Source organism: Uranotaenia lowii, chromosome 2 (genome assembly GCF_029784155.1).
Source record: "Uranotaenia lowii strain MFRU-FL chromosome 2, ASM2978415v1, whole genome shotgun sequence".
In the NCBI taxonomy this organism is placed as follows: Eukaryota; Metazoa; Arthropoda; class Insecta; order Diptera; family Culicidae; genus Uranotaenia; species Uranotaenia lowii.
The window spans coordinates 45,508,132-45,528,136 of NC_073692.1; the positions used below are offsets into that span (position 1 = coordinate 45,508,132).

A 20,005-nucleotide genomic window follows, 5' to 3' on the forward strand; every position below is an offset into this window, starting at 1 on the left:
GGAAGCAGACATGGTACAGTGAACTTCCATATGACGCAATTCCTGACTGATCATGGATGCTTTATGAAGTACCACTACCGGTTCGGGCATGTGGCTTTGCCATATTGCCCAGCTTTTGGTGACTAGGAGGAAACTCCAGAAGACGTGGTGTTTGCCTATCCGAGGTTTGCGGCGGTACGTACCAACATACTTGCCGTCTGCGGGCCCGATACGACAGTCTACAACGTGGTGCAGAAGATGTGTACGACTTCCAAGTTGGCATGCGGTCAGCACTCGGTATCCGAGTAGTGCCGCTTCCTAAGAGGGAAACTGCGGGGATAAGACTTTACCTTCCTCGAAGCGGATCTCGAGGGAAGAGGGTAAACCACTGTCGGGGGATACCCACGGGTAGAGAGGCTCTCGATGCCGGGCGGGCCTCTCGAGTCGGTGTAGGATGTCGTCACCGTCGGGAAACATCCGAGTCGTAGCGTTCCAAGTCCCGTATGTGTGCCGTGACAGGCGCGAGTCCAGGACAAGCTGCTCTCGATCTGGCACACAACGGACAGGAAAATCCGCGGGCCAAAAATCCTAGGGTTGCCAGCCAAGGGGGATAAAGAAGACCGGACAGTAGACTGACCCCATCGACGGGGGGCTGTCGAGTAGAGTGCGTCCGACCCCTCGGTTTGAAGCTACAAAGATAAGACAATACCTTCCGCGTAGTGGATGCCGTGGGTGCGCCGCGTTCGTGCGTAGGATGCTCCACCTTCGGGGAGTATCTGAGTAGGGCGGTTCTCAACGACAGAAGCTGCGGGATAAAACTTGACCTTCTTCGCAGTGGAAATCGTTGGGAAAGGGTTATTCCACGTTCGGGGAATACCCACGGGTAGAGTGGCTCTCGGCGCCGGGTGAGCCATTCGAGTCGGAGTAGGATGACGTCTTCGTCGGGAATCATCCGGGTCGTTGCGTTAAGTCCCGCGCGTGTGCCGTGACAGGCGCGAGTCTAGGATAAGCTGCTCTCGATCAGGCACACAACGGGCAAGGTGGCAAACCTCGAACCCTTAAGATAAGAGGTCGGGCCTCGAGTCGTTAGAGGAGAGGTCAGGCCTCAAACCTTCAGGTGGAGAGGTTTGTGTGGTCAACCCCGAGTCTATATGATGAGGGTCGGGTCTCGAGTCGTAAGAGGAGGGATCAGGCCCCCTTATCAACAAGAGGAGGGGTACAAGTGGTCACCTCGAGTCATTGCGAGGAGAGGTCAGATTTCAAGTCGTTAGAGGAGAGTTCAGGCGTCGAGTCGTAAGGAGGAGAGGTTTTGCTTAAAGTGGTCTCGTTAATGAGTATTGCCTTGGAGCGCATTAGCGCGAATAGACCTCCCACTATGGAAGCATAGTGTACTAAACAGTTCGAGGTGGGAACCAGGTCTGCGGCCTCAGGTGGACTTTATGGCGTAGGGGTACTTAGTATCATGAGTCGTCCAATTGCACCCATGGACCCAGAGTAGCATACTGGGGGGACTCGGTCGCTCGCCGTGCCTTGGAATCAGTGATTGAATTTTGCTGAGCATGAATTGATCAACCTTCTCTCGCTCACTGCTTTATTCGGAAGCAAAGGTTGCTTTGAGGCAGCGAAAACGGCAAAACCGATGATGCATACGCTCTCAATATGGCCCGCCTTCAAGAAGCAGTATACATTCGAGGCAGCGAATCCAAAAAACCAAACGAATGGCTCCCTCTCATCTCCTGTTACAAGCTTGAGGGAAGCAAATTCAAAAGGCAGAGCGAACCCGAGTCTCTTCGTTTGTGCCTGGATCGAATGCGTGAGCTTTTTCTGCTATTGCTATTATTGCACAGCAACCGCACGCAGGCAGCTAGTTTTTTCGTTTCTTTTTCCTCCCCCCTCTTTGCACTTTACGTTGCGGGCCGTGCAACGCAATAAGTTCGGTTGTTTTTGTTGTTGCCTCAACCTTTGCGGCGAGATTGAAGAATTTCTCCTCAACGACAGCTATCGGCTGGAGTTATTCAAATTCAAGAACGTAAATGAGTATGTGTGCCTCGTCTTCTTCATGCATCATGTAGCAACCGAACGTTGAGAGAGTTCGTTCGGGGCAGCAAACGGATAGTGTCTCTCAGAGCAGATCCTCCTCATGGGGGGAGGTTTGAATGAATGTATATGTATCGTCTCCTGTATAGCTATGCGAGGCCTCAAAGTGTGTATTTTGAATGCCTCTGATGAGAAAATTGGTGAGGATTTCAATCACTGCTTGGAATGCAATCCGTAAAAAGGATTTACCACCTGGGTGATCAACTAAAAAAAAAATGCGGTCAGCAATGGGTTCACCCGGATCATGACTGCCCTGCAGAGGAGCTGGAGACAACGGCAGTCCGCGAATGGTGTAGGATGACTCCATCGCCGGGGAGCATCTGAGTAGTGCATCCAGTCCCCTGATTAAAGCTACAAAGGCACCATCTTCTGCGTAGTGGAGGTCATTGGTACACCGGGAACGTGTGTAGGATACTCCACCGCCGGGTAGTATCCGAGTAGTGCGTGCCGCTTCCTATGGGACAAACTGCGGGGATAACAATACCTTCCTCGTATCGGACATCGTAGGAAGGGTACGCGAGTCGGTGTAGAATGTCGTCATTGTCGGGAAACATCCGAGTCGCAGTGTTTAAAGTACCGAATGTGTGCCGTAACAGGTGTGAGTCCAGGACAAGCTGCTCTCGATCTGGCACATGACGGACAGAAAAAGCCGCGGGCCAAAAATCCTAGGGATACAAGAAGACCGGACAACGGTTAGAGTAGACTGACCCCATCGACAGGGGGCTGTCGAGAAGTGTGCGTCCGAACTTACGGTTTGAAGCTACAAAGATAAGGCAACATCTTCTGCGTAGCGGATGCCGTGGATACGCCGCGTTTGTGCGTAGGGGGAATAGTACGGTTCCCAATGATCGAAGCTACGGGAATAAGGCTTTACCTTCTTCGCAGTGGAAATTGTTGGGTTATTCTGCGATCGGGGAGCACGGGTAGAGTGGCTCTCGACGCGTTAAGTACCGCGCGTGGGATGTGACAGGCGCGAGTCTAGGTTAAGCTGCTCTCGATCGGTACACGACGGGCGTAAAGGTGGCAAACCTCGAATCTTGGGGATGAGTGGTCGGGCTTCGAGTCGTTAGAGGAGATGTCAGGCCTCGAATCTTCAGGAGAATAGGTTTGTGTGGTCAACCCCGAGTCTTTACGATAAGAGATCGGTTCGCAAGAGGAGAGATCAGGCCTTTAATCAACAAGAGGAGGGGTATAAGTGTTTACCTAAAGTCATTACGAGGAGAGGTCAGATCTCGAGTCGCTAGAAGAGCGCGAATAGACCTCCTACTATTGAAGGATAGTTTGTTAAACAGTTTAGAAAGTAGGAGATATACACGGAGTATATCATAGGATACCCCCCCCCTCCCCCCCCCCCCCCCCCCGGGTAGAGAGGCTCTTGATGCTGGGCGAGCCTCTCGAGTCGGTGTAGGATGTCGTCACCGTCGGGAAACATCCGAGTCGTAGCGTTCCAAGTCCCGAACGTGTGCCGTGACAGGCGCGAGTCCAAGACAAGCTGCTCTCGATCTGGCACACAACGGGCAGGAAAATCTGCGGGCCAAAAATCCTAGGGTTGCCAGCCAAGGGGGATAAAGAAGACTGGACAACGGTCGGAGTAGACTGACCTCATCTTTGAAGCTACAAAGATAAGACAATACCTTCTGCGTAGCGGATGCCGTGGGTGCGCTGCGTTCGTGTGTAGAATGCTCCACCTTCGGGGAGTATCCGAGTAGGGCGGTTCTCAACGACAGAAGCTGCGGGGATAAGACTTGACCTTCTTCGCAGTGGAAATTGTTGGGAAAGGGTTATTCCACGTTCGGGGAATACCCACGGGTAGAGTGGCTCTCGACGCCGGGTCAGCTATTCGAGTCGGAGTAGGATGACATCTTCGTCGGGAATCATCCGAGTCGTTGCGTTGAGTCCCGCGCGTGTGCCGTGACAGGCGCGAGTCTAGGATAAGCTGCTCTCGATCAGGCACACGACGGGCAAGGTGGTAAACCTCGATCCCTGCAGATAAGAGGTCGGGCTTCGAGTCGTTAGAGAGGTCAGGCCTCAAACCTTCAGGCGGAAAGGTTTGTGTGGTCAACCCCAAGTCTTTATGATAAGGGGTCGGGTCTCGAGTCGTAAGAGGAGGGATCAGGCCCTCTTATCAACAAGAGGAGGGGTACAAGTGGTCACCTCGAGTCATTACGAGGAGAGGTCAGGTTTCAAGTCGTTAGAGGAGAGATCGGGCCTTGAATCGTGCAGAGGAGAGGTAAACCTAGAGTCGATGCGAGGAGGGGTCGGATCTCAAGTCGTTAGAGGAGAGATCAGGCCTCGAGTCGCGAAGAGGAGAGGTTTGTGGGGGAATCTCGAGTCATTGCGAGGAGATGTCGGTTCTCAAGTCGTTAGAGGAGAGTTCAGGCATCGAGTCGTAAGGATGAGAGGTTTCGCTGAAAGTGGTCTCGTTAATGAGTATTGCCTTGGAGCGCATTAGCGCGAATAGACCTCCCACTATTGAAGCATAGTGTACTAAACAGTTCGAGGTGGGAACCAGGTCTGCGGCCCCAGATGGAGTTTATAGAGTAGGGGGTATACACGGAGTATATCATGAGTCTTCCCATTGTACCCATGGACCCAGAGTAGCAAACTGGGGGGATGCGGTGGCTCGCCGTGCCTTGGAATACAATCCGTAAACCGGTATTTACCACCTGTGATTACCTACTAAAAAAAAGTCTTCCCATTGTACCCATAGACCCAGAGTTGCAAAATGTGGGGGACGCGGTGGCTCGCCGTGCCTTGGAATTTGGAATACAATCCGTACACACTAAGATTGCAATTATTCCGCTCAGGACTATGATCCTCTGAACCACAGGAAAACAGTTCGAAATGACACTTGAAATGTCAAAAACAACAGTTTTTCCTGTGGCACTGTGAGATAGCTTACCGACTCCCGTAGCACTCAATTTCTCCTGAAATTCGAAAGAAACTTCGAACGAGATTTCAGGTATTTGATTAAATGTCAGGACTGTTTCCTCCGCCGTGAATGAAAAAAAAAACAAAAGTTTATTTCGCATCGTGTCTATGTGTCTCGTGTTAAGTTCGTTTTTTCAGCTTCTTAGTACATTGCACTACAGATTTAATCGCTGTTCAAAGTAAATTATGTCAGTACGATAAATTTACCAGTTCAAGCGCAGTGAAAACAGTGTCCAGCTGCTAATTTCCAAGGATTTGAAGGCGTTGTCAAAGAGCGAGTTTTTCACAACAGGGGCAGTTCCGCCTGCGCTGCCAAACTTGGGAAAAGGACGCTTTCGAATTGCAAGAAAGGACGGCTCCCCGGTAACAGGTTCCATAATCCGTGTTTTTGTTATTATAGTGTTCAGTGTGGAATTTTTGGACAAATCTTCCAGCTATCGTAAACTCTGTGCGAAAATTTTTAAAATAGATGATGTGATAAAATAAAATTTTTGGAAATAAATACTCTATTCATTCATAATCTGTGTTGCTTTTTCTTTTATTTTTTAATTTTTGCATGGTTAACATTAAAAAAACGCTTCCGAATGTACAGGAAACCAAATCCGAATTCCCTACAAATCTCGGGAGGAAAGCGTTTCGAACACACGGGACATTTTGACAGTTGTTTTCCTGTACTGTTTTGCTGTCCTGAAATCGTCCTGTAATTTCAGCTGTTGAAAATACAGATCGAAGTCGTCCCGACCACAGGAGAAAAAAATAAGTGTGTAAATAGGGATTTACCACCTGTGCTTACGATACTAAGATTGCAAATTCCTCCCTCGAGATAATAATTCTCCGAACCACAGGGAAATTGCTGAAATTATACGAAGTTCGTATGGGAACCTTTCCGAATCCTAGGACGCTTAAAAAATATAATTGTTACAAATTCGGAAACAACCTTTTCCTTTGTTAAACGCCACGCAAGTAGGTAACAAAAATAAAAACAGGAGAAAAGATTGAATGTGTGAAGCTATACAGAATTTCTTCGGAAATTCACCACAATCGACAATTTCTGAAATGTCCCTGTCTTCGAGTGGTTAACAAGTACAAGGAGAGTCCCCAAAAATGCTTGCAAAGTTCAAACTAAGCATTAGAGTCAAATTCCGATACATATCTATCGTAAAAGTAAGGTTGCCAGAATGTTCCACCACGTATCCGAACTGGGCAAATTCGAGCTTATGGAACTAAAAAATTCTGGCAAAAACCGAGCGATTTGAGCCTTTTGTTTGTTTTTGGAGATAAAGTGAAAAAATCCGGACAACCGAACCGTTTCCAAATTTTATACTAAATATTCGGGCAAGTTCGGATAAAAACACGTAATCTGAAAAGCTTATGTTAAAGGTCCTCACGTAAGTAAGACTCATACCAGCATCTTATAAATATTTGGAATAAAGATTAGTTCTTTTAGAAATAGGACACTTTCTTTTGCTAATAGCTCGTTTACTAGTAATCGGACATTTGAAATTTTGACAGCGTTTTGCTGCCTGGGAAAAGTACTATCCGACCTATCCGACCAAAATTTTAAATTCACACGTTTTTGAGATATTCATGATGCTAGAGAAAAAGAAAAAAAAATATTTTGCACAGTTTCCTTCAAAATCCATCATTATCATATTGATTGCTGACAAAATCATTGTTTATTTGAAGAGTTACTGTGTGTGAGTGATGGAAAAGTATGCAGATACTATAAAAAATGTCAGGGAATCATCATCATCAGGGAAGTCAAGGCTAATACCAGCATTTTAAATTTTGAATAAGCGAAAAACTAAGTGTAGATCGCTGAAATGTCCAAAAATTTATTCTCCGATAAACTGAAAGTGTTGCTTAGTGATGAGTCATTCAAACCTAACCTCAAACAAAATTTTTGCTAATTCTTATTAACGACAAAGCTTATGAAATACCCTATTTCAAACAAATTCCAGCGTTTGAATCTTATACCATTAGTGGTATGAATAAGGTTTAGCAATTGCTTCGATAGCTTTTACTTAGCTCGAAATCAATCAAAGCAAAAGTCCAAAGCATTTGCTTAGTTTGGTATGAATAAACATTTTCTAAGCGGATGTGTACTAAAGTCTTAGAACATAGCTTTTGCTTCGAAAAATAGAGCTATCCAACCAGCAGAATCTGAACTTTTCTAAAGTAAAATGAAAGAAGACGATCAGAAAATTGAAAAGTACGGCTAAAGTAGCCTTGAACTCGACGAAGCGGTTGGTGGGTGTAAGAACGACCGGAATTTTTTTTGGTAAATGCGTGCTCGTATGTTGATGTTTAAAGAAAAATGAAAACATATTCGAATATTGTCAAACAAAAAATTGCCTAACTTTAATATTTATCATAAGCTCTTCCACATGTATTCGGTTCGGGATAATTCGATGTATAAAAAATAGCAATAGGCGCGCATTTTAATTTAGATATTTTTTAAATCTTAGGATTATAACAAAATTATATAAAAATGATAGATCTGTATAATATTTGAAATTATTACAATTTATTTCTTACTTTGAGCCAATTGGGACTTCTTCCACTATAGCCAGATTTTTTTTTAATTTGAAATATTTACTGATTTGTTTAATTTTATCTTAGACGAATGATTTTATACAACGACAGGAATATGAAAAAAGTTGGGCTATCACTTCGAATTTTCTTTATCCATGTTGAAAATGCCTTTTTGAATTGTTTTGAAGTGAAATATTGCTAATTTGATAAATTCATGACGTTATTAAAGAATTTTTTATTGGAAAAGTCTGCTACCGAGCATGCTTAGAAAATAAAGCAATAGCTAGGAGATTTGTCGAGCAATTGCTTCAGATTTGAGCTTTATTCATACCAAACTAGCTTGTTCTAAAAGTAAAAGCTCCTGACTGAGAAAACAGCTGTCAAAAAAAACTTTATTCATAACAACTGAAGCAATTGCTTTAAGCGACTGCTCGACTGCTCGATTTAGTTTAGCAAAAGCAATTACTAGGTTTTTTTCATACCACCCCATGTCTGTTCGTGACAAGGTCCTGAACATATTAAAGTACGTATTTGCTGGTTGTTTTGTATAAAATATAATGATTTGCCAAAATTCTGCTCCTGTGAAAAACCATTTTCAAAACGAAAATTTAGGTTTTACCTGTTCTTAAAAGCCCAAAAAGAGTAATCTTGTATATACCCTTCGCAACCTACGATCTACTAACTGATTAAACTTTGAGTTCAATCTCATGATGGTTTTACTTCGTTATTTTTAAACTTTTCCAGCAGACATTCCATTAAAACGCTTCAAAGAGGCTCAAAAATAATACAGTTTTGGCAATTTCGAAACAGCTGCATCCATTAAATTGGCCTCAGTTCCTTTTAAAAAAGATGTATCGGACCGAAAAGTAGCAGAAATTGAAGGAGGGCGATGTAGCCACTTAAAATAAAGATTAGAAGAAGTATAAGTTGGAAAAACGTATCAATACAGGGTGGCCAGCGAGTTTTCATTTTCAATTTCCCGGTTTTTTCGATGGAGATTTTATAATCTTCCCATATTGTGATGATGTGATTGTTGGGATTTCTACAGAAAATATTTTTTTTTTTAATTTACAAGTTGTTTTATTAAGGCATTTTACTTATAAAGTTTTTATGTGCCGGGAGTATTTTTCCTAACTTTGGGTTAGTAAGAGGGGGGCCGTAATCGTCGCGGCTACTCAACTGTTAATTAAAATTTTATTATAGGAAAGGAAAGGGGATTAACTGGGGTCACTTCCAAGAACAGTTTCCGTTAGGGTCCGGTGGTGGCTTCCTGTAGCTGTGGTTTCGATAGCTACCTCAGGGTTTTCGATTTCCTGGCCAGCCTTCTTTGTGGTGTTGTAGGACCCGTCGGATGAAAGTTTGTTCTAATAAATAGACGAAACGAGCATTAGATAGAGTACAGACAGAGGGGAAGAGGACTAAACGACCAAGTCAGACATTTTAAGATGTTTGTATATAGGGTACAAATATTCAAGATCTAAGTTTGCCAAGATGTCTCGAATTGGAACACCAGGTAGTTTACATCGGGCCCTAAGGGTATCCAGTAGCCAAGCCCTCGATCGATCAAACCGTTCACACGTCCACACAACATGATCAATGTCGTGGTAGCCATCCCCACAAACACAAACATTGCTTGTAACTAGTTGTATACGAAACAAATGCGCGTCAAGCCGGCAGTGATTTGACATGAGCCGAGAAACCACGCGAATGAAATCGCGACTCATGTTAAAATGCTTAAACCATGCCTTCGTCGGAACCTTAGGGATAATCGTATGGAGCCAACGTCCCTTTGTGCCATTATCCCAGCTAGACTGCCAAGCGTTAATCGCTAAAGTGCGAGGTATTGAAAAATATTCATTGTAAGTTATTATCCTCTCAAAAATTTCACCTTGTAACGCGCCCACCTTAGCCAATGAGTCCGCATTCTCATTGCCTTGAATAAGACAATGAGACGGGATCCAAGCTAAGGTAATCCTGTACGAATTTTCGATCAAAGCGCCCAATACCCCTGAAATTTCCAGCAAAAAATGGGAAGAGCGCTTCATCAGTTTCATCGATCGAATCGCCTCAACGGAGCTGAGACTATCCGAATAGATGAAATAGTGGTCTACGGGCAGTGTGCGAATGTGTTCCAAGCTACAATAAATTGCGGCTAATTCAGCAACGTAAACGGAGCATGGCTCTCGAAGCTTGAACGAAGCTTCAAAGCGCTCATTGTACACTGCGAAACCAGTCGCGCCGTCGATTCTAGAACCATCAGTAAAGAACATTTTTGTAGGGTCAATTTCACGTACTTTTGATGCAAAGATTGAAGGAATGACGTTGGGTCGGACGTGATCTGGTATTCCACGGATGTCAGCGGTCATGGACAGATCGAATCTTATCAAGGAACTGCTAATCGGGTAAAAGTGACTCGTGTCCGAATTTAATAAGGAAGGATTTATTTCTAATTGCCTAAGAGTTTTATAATTATTGACATATTTTACTTGCGGATTAATATTCATAAGCCTTTCCAAATTTTCTATCACCAAAGGATTCATAGTTACACTTCGAATTAGGAAACGTAGCGATAAATCGAAGAACCGATTTTTCAACGGCATTATTCCCGCCAGTACTTCGAGACCCATCGTATGTGTCGATTGCATACAACCCATGGCAATACGCAAACAACGATACTGTATTCGTTCTAGTTTAATCAAGTGGGTATCCGCGGCGGACCCAAAGCAAAAGCTTCCGTATTCTATGACCGACAGTATCGTTGTTTGGTATAACCTGATGAGGTCCTGTGGATGAGCACCCCACCAGGTTCCAGTAATCGTTCGAAGAAAATTGATTCTCTTTTGGCATTTTTGTGTCAAGTACCTAATATGTTTTCCCCAGAGGCATTTAGAGTCGAACCAGACACCTAAATATTTAAAACTAAGAGATTGAGTTAGAGTTCTACCCATCATAAGGAGCTCTATTTGAGGAGGGGAATGCTTCCTTGAAAAAACTACTAACTCGGTTTTACTAGGCGAAAACTCGATGCCTAGATTCCTGGCCCAATGTGATAAATTATTTAGAGTTTCTTGTAACGGAGGTTTAATTTGAGTGCCTTTTTTACCTGTGAAATTAACAACACAGTCATCCGCAAGCTGTCTTAGCGTGCAATTTTGTGCCATACAAGCATCGATTTCTCGGACATAAAAGTTGTATAGCAGGGGGCTTAAACATGAGCCTTGGGGTAGACCCATGTAACTAATTCGCTCAACGTTGGTTTCTCCATGACTAAAATGCATGATTTTTTCAGACAACAGGTTATATAAAAAATTATTCAATATTGGTGAAAGCCCGCAAGAGTTAAGATTACTAGATAGTACTTCTATGGACACCGAATCGAATGCCCCTTTAATGTCCAGAAATACTGCCCCCATCTGCTCTTTTTGGGCAAACGCCAATTGAATGTCTGATGAAAGTAATGCTAGACAGTCGTTCGTACCCTTGCCTCTACGGAATCCAAATTGTGTACTTGACAACAGATTGTTTGATTCAACCCATTTATCCAGCCGAAAGAGAATCATTTTTTCGAGCAATTTCCGGAGACACGAGAGCATTGCAATCGGCCTATACGAATTGTAATCAGAAACTGGTTTTCCCGGTTTTTGGATGGCGATGACTTTCACTTGTCTCCAGTCATGCGGAACAATGTTCATCTCTAAACATTTATTGAATAAATTCAACAAGCGTTTCTTAGCGGTATCTGGCAGATTCTTCAACAAGTTGAATTTGATTCTGTCCAGTCCGGGAGCAGAATTGTTACAAGACCAGAGCGCAAGTGAAAGTTCGACCATCGAGAATTGATCCTCCGTTTCGGAGCTATTCTCTGTATCCCGATAGTTTTTCTGAAATGGTACTGCGTCCGGACAGACCTTTTTCGCGAATTGTGTCAGCCATCGACTCGAGCTTTCCTCACTTTCGTTCGAAGGTGTGTGATTTCGCATGTTTCGAGCTGTTTTCCAAAGCGTGTGCAGAGACGTTTCTCGAGATAACCCATCCACGAATCGCCGCCAGTAACCACGTTTCTTGCCCCTGATCAAGTTCTTGAACTTGCGTTCCAAGGCCAAGTAACGTTGGAATTTTTCTGGCAATCCGGTTCTGCGAAACTCAACAAATGCCTTGCACTTTTCTCCTCGCGCACGTGAGCAGTCACCATCCCACCACGGAGTGGGAGGCTGTTTCTGTATCGTCGAATTGTCATTCCGTCTGACCTGTGCCCCGATTGCACAGTCCACAATTGTCCCGGAAATAAAACTGTACTCTGCCTCCGGAGGCAGTTCATCCGTTGACTCGATGGCATCAATGACACCCGATGCGTACTTTTTCCAATCTATATTCTTTGTGAGGTCATAAGGAATATTCATCTCTTCAGGTGGACTACGACCACTGATGATAGAAATATTGATAGGCAAATGATCGCTTCCCTGAGGGTCTTGGATTACCTTCCACGTACAATCCAAACTCAGAGAGGAAGAAGCTAAAGAAATATCTAAAATACTATGCTGTGTTTGGGATCCATTAATTCGAGTCACTTCCCCATTGTTTAAGACAGTCATGTTGAAGTCGTCGCACAGCTCATAAATAATGTTAGCACGATCATCATCACGTGAGCTACCCCAGCCCACGCCATGGGAGTTAAAGTCTCCAAGAACTAGCCGGGGTTCTGGGAGTAGTGAAATAATATTCGCCAATTGGTTCCGGCTCACGCTTGAATTTGGCGGAATATATACCGAGGCTAGGCAAAGGTCTTGACCTTTAATTCTAGCTTGGCAACTGACGACTTCAATACCTGGAGATGGTTGTAGTGGAATACGATAGAAAGAGTGGCATTTCTTGATCCCCAAAAGAACGCCACCCCCTCGTTGACCATCACGATCCAGGCGAATAATATTGTGGCTATGGAAGTTGAAATCTGTGTTTGGAGAGAGCCAAGTTTCGCATAAGGCGAACACATCACAATTCAAATTGTGTACCAATACTTTAAAAGAGTCTAATTTTGGTAAAATACTTCTGCAGTTCCATTGCAATATAGAAACAATTTCTCTTACCTCAATGGACGAGTTATTCATCAAAAGAAATTGCTTCTGCGATGAGGGTCATAGTACAAGCTTTCTTTTTCAAGACTTCTCTTAAAAGAGGTACAAACATATTAATCATAGTCCTCCAACCTGCTGGTACACTGAAAAAGTCCAAGATGAACGCAACAATTTCCGAAAATTTCATCTTACCATCAGATGAAAAGCTGGGCAAACTGTTCGACGATGGATCTGATGCAGTTTCTCTGGGAATTGTTGTATTCCTGTTTGCTACTGATGGTCCTGAATTCTGAAGGAAAGTCTGGGGTTTTGACTTACCAGAAAGTGGAGGGAAGTCCTTCGGGGACGGATTAAAACCCGGAGGTCTCTGAATAGTAGGGGTAGAATAACTATTTCCACTTTGAGGATTTTTTGTTTTATTAACTTTGCTGGCAGCTGATCGGGGTTGTGTGTTAGTTGTGCGTTTCCTTTTTGGAGCCTGTGAAACATTTTTTTTAACAAATGGCCCAGCTGATGTTCCTTCACATGGATCCTCCCCTTCGGATTCATACTCACTTAGAAGGCCAAACTGGTTCTCTGAGACGATTGGCAAAGACTTCATCAGCATGTCTCTGTATGATTTCTTAGAGCGGGTTTTTAAAGAAGTCTTGATTTTTTCTCGGCGCGATATGTACTTCGGACACGCCGAGAGAGCATGAGATTCCTCGCCTGTGCAATACAAACACTTGCTTACTGCTTGTATTTCACACGAAGCTTCTGCATGCTTCTCCCCGCACTTAGAGCAGCGTGCCTGATTGCAACAGTAGGCGGCCGTATGATCCAACTGCTTGCAATTCTGGCAGTACATGACCGAAGGCACATAAAGTCTCACAGGTAGACGAACCTTCCCGATCGCAACGTAATCAGGAAGTGCAGTGCCGGAAAAGGTAACCCGGAAAGAGTTCGACAGGGAAAATGTTCGCTTTTCCCCCTCGCCAGATGCTGTTTTCAGCTGACGCGCGTCCAGCACCTTGACCGTGGGAAGACCAGGGTCTTTGTATCGGCCAACCCCGGACTCCACAAGATCATCGACGGTCAAACCCTCCTCGGTTACCACTCCGTCGATTTCCACGTCACGAGCGGGAACGTATACGCGATACTCGATCGTAAACTTCGGGTCACAAGCAATGGCATTTGCTTCCTTCAGGCTACCAACAACAATGCGCATCTTGTGCGGTCTCATCGGCTGATAGCTGATTACGGAAGGGTAAGATCGATCAAGGTCCCGAGCGATTGAAATCACATTCAGTGATTTCCCATTCGTTTTGGACCGGATATAAACTACCCAAGGTCCCGTCGATTCAGGTTGGTAAACCCGACGGCGAGGGGCGGCTTGAGGCAGCTCATTAGCTTTTTCAACGGGGGAGTTTACTTGAGGGGTTGATGCTGGTAAGGAGTTGCCAAACACAAAGGGAATTTGAGAGAAAAGGGTCTGGGGGAGAGAAGAAGGAGTATCATCCGTATCTGATAGGTACATCGGAGGGTCAATTACTTCCTCGGAAATTATTTCCTCGGAATCATCCTCCCGAAAGGGAGGATCTTCGCCAGCCTCGCCGTCGTCATCCATTAGTCGATACTATTCGAACTAATGGGTTTGAGCGGAGAACCAAACCTTCAAAATGAAAGTATAAAATATTGAAATTCAATTCAAATTAAAAAAAAAATTGTTTATATATGTATTTAAAAAAAAAAAAAAAGAAATTATAGAGAGAATTGAAACAGCGAAAAAAATAAGAAGAACCCAAAATATAATAATAAAAAAAACCAAAACGAAACTTTTGGAAAAAAAAAATCGAAATATTTTTATTAGGTGCACCCTAATTTTCGATACACCCTATACCACCTGATGTCGAGAAAAATGTGGCCTTTTGTTTTGACCTTGGACCCTGGTTGGCTTTTGTTGGATGCTGGTGATAATCGTTTGCAGCACACACGGTGATAATATCACTTTTTACCCGGTGAAAACACTTCGATCGGAACTTATCGAGAAAATAATTGCCCGGGCGGCATTCACAACCGAATATGTGGACAACTAAATGACTAACTTGTCACTCGCGACTGAGATTACGGGTAAATATCAGGAGCAAAAAAAGCACGACCACTTGCGGTGAATGGTACGAAACGAATCATCTCTACAGAAAATAGTTTGAGCAGGTTTAAATACAAAGGATGAACAAAATAAGTGAGACTCGTAGAATCAGACGGATGTGTCGAAATCATCAAATTTGAAATTTGAAATATATGTTCTTAATCTACCAATCGATTCTTCATGTCTCAATCTACATCTGCTGCAAAACTCTGATTTTTTGATAATTTTGTCAACACTTTTTCGATTGAATTGAAACTATAATGTTCCAATTAAAAATTACTTTCTAGCACACAGAATTTTACTATTGGGCTCTGGTTTCTGAATTCTGAAATTTGTAAAATTATCATCAACGATGAATTTTAGGTTAATCACGGATCTACACTGCCGGCCAAAAGTTTGGGATCACCCGCTAAAAAACATGCAAATTTTGATCGTTCATATCTCAGCCGTCTTAGGACATATTGCAAATCTTCTGATCCCATTTGAAAGATAATGAGCAATAACTATTTCGGAGGTATTTTGCCCATATATAATGTTTTAGTTTTGCACCTAAAACTTAACCTAAACTTAGAACATTTTCAAAAAACCGCACTCAATATTCAAAGCCAATCATCTTGGGATAGGGTGGACCAAATTTCAAAATTTGAGTTGCATTAGAATCCTTATTGTATACTTCTCAAAACACAATCAAAAAATTGTGTGCAAAAATTTAAGAATGTACTATTAATTAATAAAATAGACACTTAAGTTATCGTCCAAAAGTTTGGGATCACCCCTAGTATGGTGTAACGGCCAAAAATTTGGGATCGTTCTTTCAAAAACATGCAAATTTATCTCATTCATATCTTTCTCATCTAACATCGCGTTGCAGATCTGAAGGGAGCATTTGAAAGTGTTGAAAACGCAGGTTTCAGTGGTGGAATAGAGTTATCTTTATTCATGTTTCGTCTGTGAGGTCAGTAGAATACAACTATATTAATTAGCGATAGCTAATGGTCACTTTCCACTTCTTATAATCCCTAACCGGGAAAGTACTCATTTCTCAATGAGTACTTTGGTATTCCTACACAGAATATCTGGCAACACTGTTGTGTTACCACAAACCTAAGTTGAGTTGTTTGGTTTCACAGTGTGATGATGTAAACATTTGTACCGTATTTACCATCATCAGCTGTCATCATCAATCATCACCGCTATTGTTTCAATTGCGAATTGGCTCAAAGCATGCGGAACCAAAACAAACTGTTTTGGTTTCGCCGACGGAGCGGCACCGAAAACCGTAAGTATCAACACCTCCCCTCAATTCGCAGATTGAGAATGCTGAACAGCTTCGCGTGCCTCGCCCTTGGTAACGCAGGGCTGGTAGCGAGTCACTTTTTAGTGACTTGGTCACTTTTTTTGGGTCAGTCACTAAAAAGTCACTTTTTTCATCATTTGGTCACTAAAGTCACTATTTTCCGAAAAATGGTCACTTTTATCACCAAAAGTCACTTTTTTCACCGATAATAAACCAATGAAAGAGTAATTTGAATTGCACGTGTTAATATTGACGGTAGTAACGGTAAATTACTTGATCAGTCAGTCAGAAATTTTTTTCGCCTCCGGCGGAATTTCGGTATGAATCACCCTTGGCTTGAGACATTTCGATCTACGACATTATTTGACGTTCGTGAATTGAAACTAACTTTGATTGTAGATTCTAGTTTTTAGTTCAATCAACCTTTTGTATTGGAACTCAAAACTTGATATACAAAAACCCTATCTCGTCTTTAGTTAGAATGGGTTTTTATTAAGAAGTGTAACTAAGATTGAGATTGAAACGAACCATTTTTTTTATAAAAAAAAAATCTTTTATGTCATAACAAATGTTATGATGACATGAAATATTCTTTAAAAAACAATTTCAGACTTAATTTTATTTCGTGTTTTTGTTCTTCTATATACTTAAAAAAAGGGTTGTAAAAATTTACACAAGGCCACAAAAATTACATTTTTTTTAGGTGCAATGAATTTAAACGGTAATTTCAACTAATTTGGGTTCCCCGAATCTAAATATGTATGCAATACTTCTATCAGCTTTTATATTTATTATTATTTATTTTGTCTTTGGTTTAATTACCGTACAGACTGATGACTTAAAAACTAGGAAATTCTACTTAAGCCTATTTTAAAACGACGTTTGCACATATTAAAATTAAACAAACTATACACTAAATTAAAAAGTTCACAACACTTGTCAATAGGGTGGTTTTGGCCATAGGCAGTACGGTGGTGAGGAATTGAAAGAAACTGACGTTGTCGAAGTGTTCTCGTTGGTACATAAATGTTAACACGTTGTAGAATGTAAGCACAGTCAATACGGTTGGTCAATGTGTCAAATATAAAACCTTGCTGCAGTTCGACGCGCCGCTTTTCGAGTAAGGTTAGACATATCAGAGCACACCTTTCCTCGTACGGTGAGTTGGTTATTGAAATGAAAATAATTTAAAATCTTTAGAGAAGTTTCTGCACTTTCTTTTTACAAAAACTCAAATCAAAAACATATTATTTAGAAATAAAAGTTTTTTATGAATTAATGAGCTTTAAATAGAATTAGAATTAGAAGTTTTTTTTACACTTTCTGCTGTGATGTCAAAAATACTTATAATGACATTTTTCCATAATCAGTTATCTATCAATTTTACTAGTAATAAACTCTTTATTCAATACTGATGTTATGAAATCGCTTGGTACATCTTTGTACCTGAAAATGATCACATTTTCATATGTGATGAAAGAAATTAGAGAAACATGAACTATCAAAGAACGAAAGAACATAAGCCGTAAATATCATGAAAATTTCAAAAAAGATACAACGGCTCACCGACAGGACTTGAACCTGCAATCTCCGCTTCGGTACAACGGCGCGTTAGCCAATTCCACCACGGTGAACGTGATGGAACCGGCGAACACGAGCAATCGAGCTCTGCCGATCAACTGCTGGACCTTCTATCGAAACACCATGTATATCCCGCATGTGATCTTTCCCTCTATTGATCTCTCTTGTTTCTCTAACCCCACCCAGCGTTACCACATATACAGATTTTTGGGTAATGATACAGATTTTTTTGGAATTATTAAACCAAGAATCTGTATATACAGATTACAGATAGTTGGAATTTTATACAGATTTTATACAGATTTTTTAGCAAATTGAAAAATGTTCAAGATATTTTGCTAATACTGTGAGTTAATCGATAATAATCTCTTTCGATCATCCAACGTTCAAGCCACCTTCAATTGTCACACCGGCAAATTTGGAAAATTTTCCAGATCAGAGATCGAGACCGTAAAATACAGCGCTTATCATGACAAGCAAGGGGATTTTAAAACATTTTTGAAATCTGATTAAGAATCATACACTAAAATAGGATACTGCTTTATACGAAATTTAACTTTCAATGCCAGTTTAATATCATTAAATTACTTTCGAATCTCTGAACATTTACCTCGCAGTTTACTGTGAGTACAGAGACTACTCAAATTGACTTTTAAATCCAGGAAGGATAAAGCTTGATTCATTTAACAAAAAAACGTCGACTCTAAACTTTGCGTGACCTTAGATCGTTCGTTGCACAGAATATTTTGCGTGTTCCAAAATGACAAAATTTACATGTTTTTGACAGTCTGCAATTCGTAGTAATCTGGAGCGCAGTTAAATTTAGTGCAATACGCATTATAAGATGGTCAGCGTAGTGCAGCGTTAGTATCCAGATCAAAATTTTAGATACAGATTTCAATACAGATTTTTGAGATTTTATACAGATTAAAAAGATTTTTTGCCTCGAAATTACAGATTAAAATGTGGCAACGCTGACCCCACCCATCGACTCGGGAGAGCAATCGACCATGTGCTCGCTCGGCTAAAATCCCGAGTCGATGGGTGGGGTTAGAGAAACAAGAGAGATCAATAGAGGGAAAGATCACATGCGGGATATACATGGTGTTTCGATAGAAGGTCCAGCAGTTGATCGGCAGAGCTCGATTGCTCGTGTTCGCCGGTTCCATCACGTTCACCGTGGTGGAATTGGCTAACGCGCCGTTGTACCGAAGCGGAGATTGCAGGTTCAAGTCCTGTCGGTGAGCCGTTGTATCTTTTTCGAAATTTTCATGATATTTACGGCTTATGTTCTTTCGTTCTTTGATAGTTCATGTTTCTCTAATTTCTTTCATCACATATGAAAATGTGAACTCTTTATTACCAAAACTAAATGGCCGAATTTGACAAAATTTCTAGTTGAGGGCACTATTTACCAAATCAATAATTGAAAAAATAAGCACCAAAATGGTTATTATGAAACATGTTTATTGAAAAAACTCTTTCTGAAATGTTTTTAAAAACTAATCTTTTTTATTTCCATACTGTTTTTTCAATTTTTTAAATAAAACTACCGAATTTTACTGTACAGTTTTTTTTTCAATTTTATAATCAACTTGCCGGATTTTTTTTAATCAAACTTTTTAAATTTTTAAGACATATTTTTAACAATTGTTTCCTTGTTTTTAAATTCTAAATTTTCGTGTTCTTCAACCATTAGCCTTTAACTCCAAATTTTAAATAAAAAAAAACATAATTTTAACCTTATGTTCTTTCAGGTCCCAATATTTTAATCAAAAGAGACAAAATACTCAGAGCTTGTAATTCAAAGCTTAAAACCCTGCGATTGAAACTTTAAAAACTTTTTATTAATATTTTTTATATGAAATCATATTTTTGGATCGATCATGATTTTTAAATTAATCTAAAAAGTTTGAAAAATTGTTCTAAGTAGCAACTTTCAAAATAAATTTTAATACGCAGTGTTAATAACAAAAGTTTTGAACTCATTGTTTTTAATTGTTTATCAGTTTTTATCATTCACATAATTACTCATTTTCTAACATTTCTTTGTCAGTGTAGTTGAACATGGAGGATTTTACTTTATTAAAGGTTTTATGTCTGGCTTCTATAACTGGCACTTTTAAAATAATTATAAATATATTCTTCTTTTCATAAAATTAAAATAAAACATCAAACATTGAATAAATTCTGTTCAAAATTCATTTCTTATTCAGTAATCGGTAATTCACATTTTAAATCGTGATTAAAAATTTGTTTTTCAAATTAAAAAATTACAGCGGAATTTCTCACTAAACTTCCAGTTAAAAATGAGGAAAAGAATTCCAAATTTAGATGAATAAAAATTAACAATTATTATCATTTTCCTAACATCTATTCATGCTA

The 20,005-nt window shown here is 41.1% G+C and overlaps 1 protein-coding gene across 4 annotated transcripts in view; it reads right to left on the reverse strand.

Annotated features, from left to right (window-relative positions):
* Positions 1 to 20,005, reverse strand: part of LOC129743932 (myb protein) — a 63,557-nt gene that overhangs the window by 9,320 nt on the left and 34,232 nt on the right. The window lies entirely within an intron of this gene.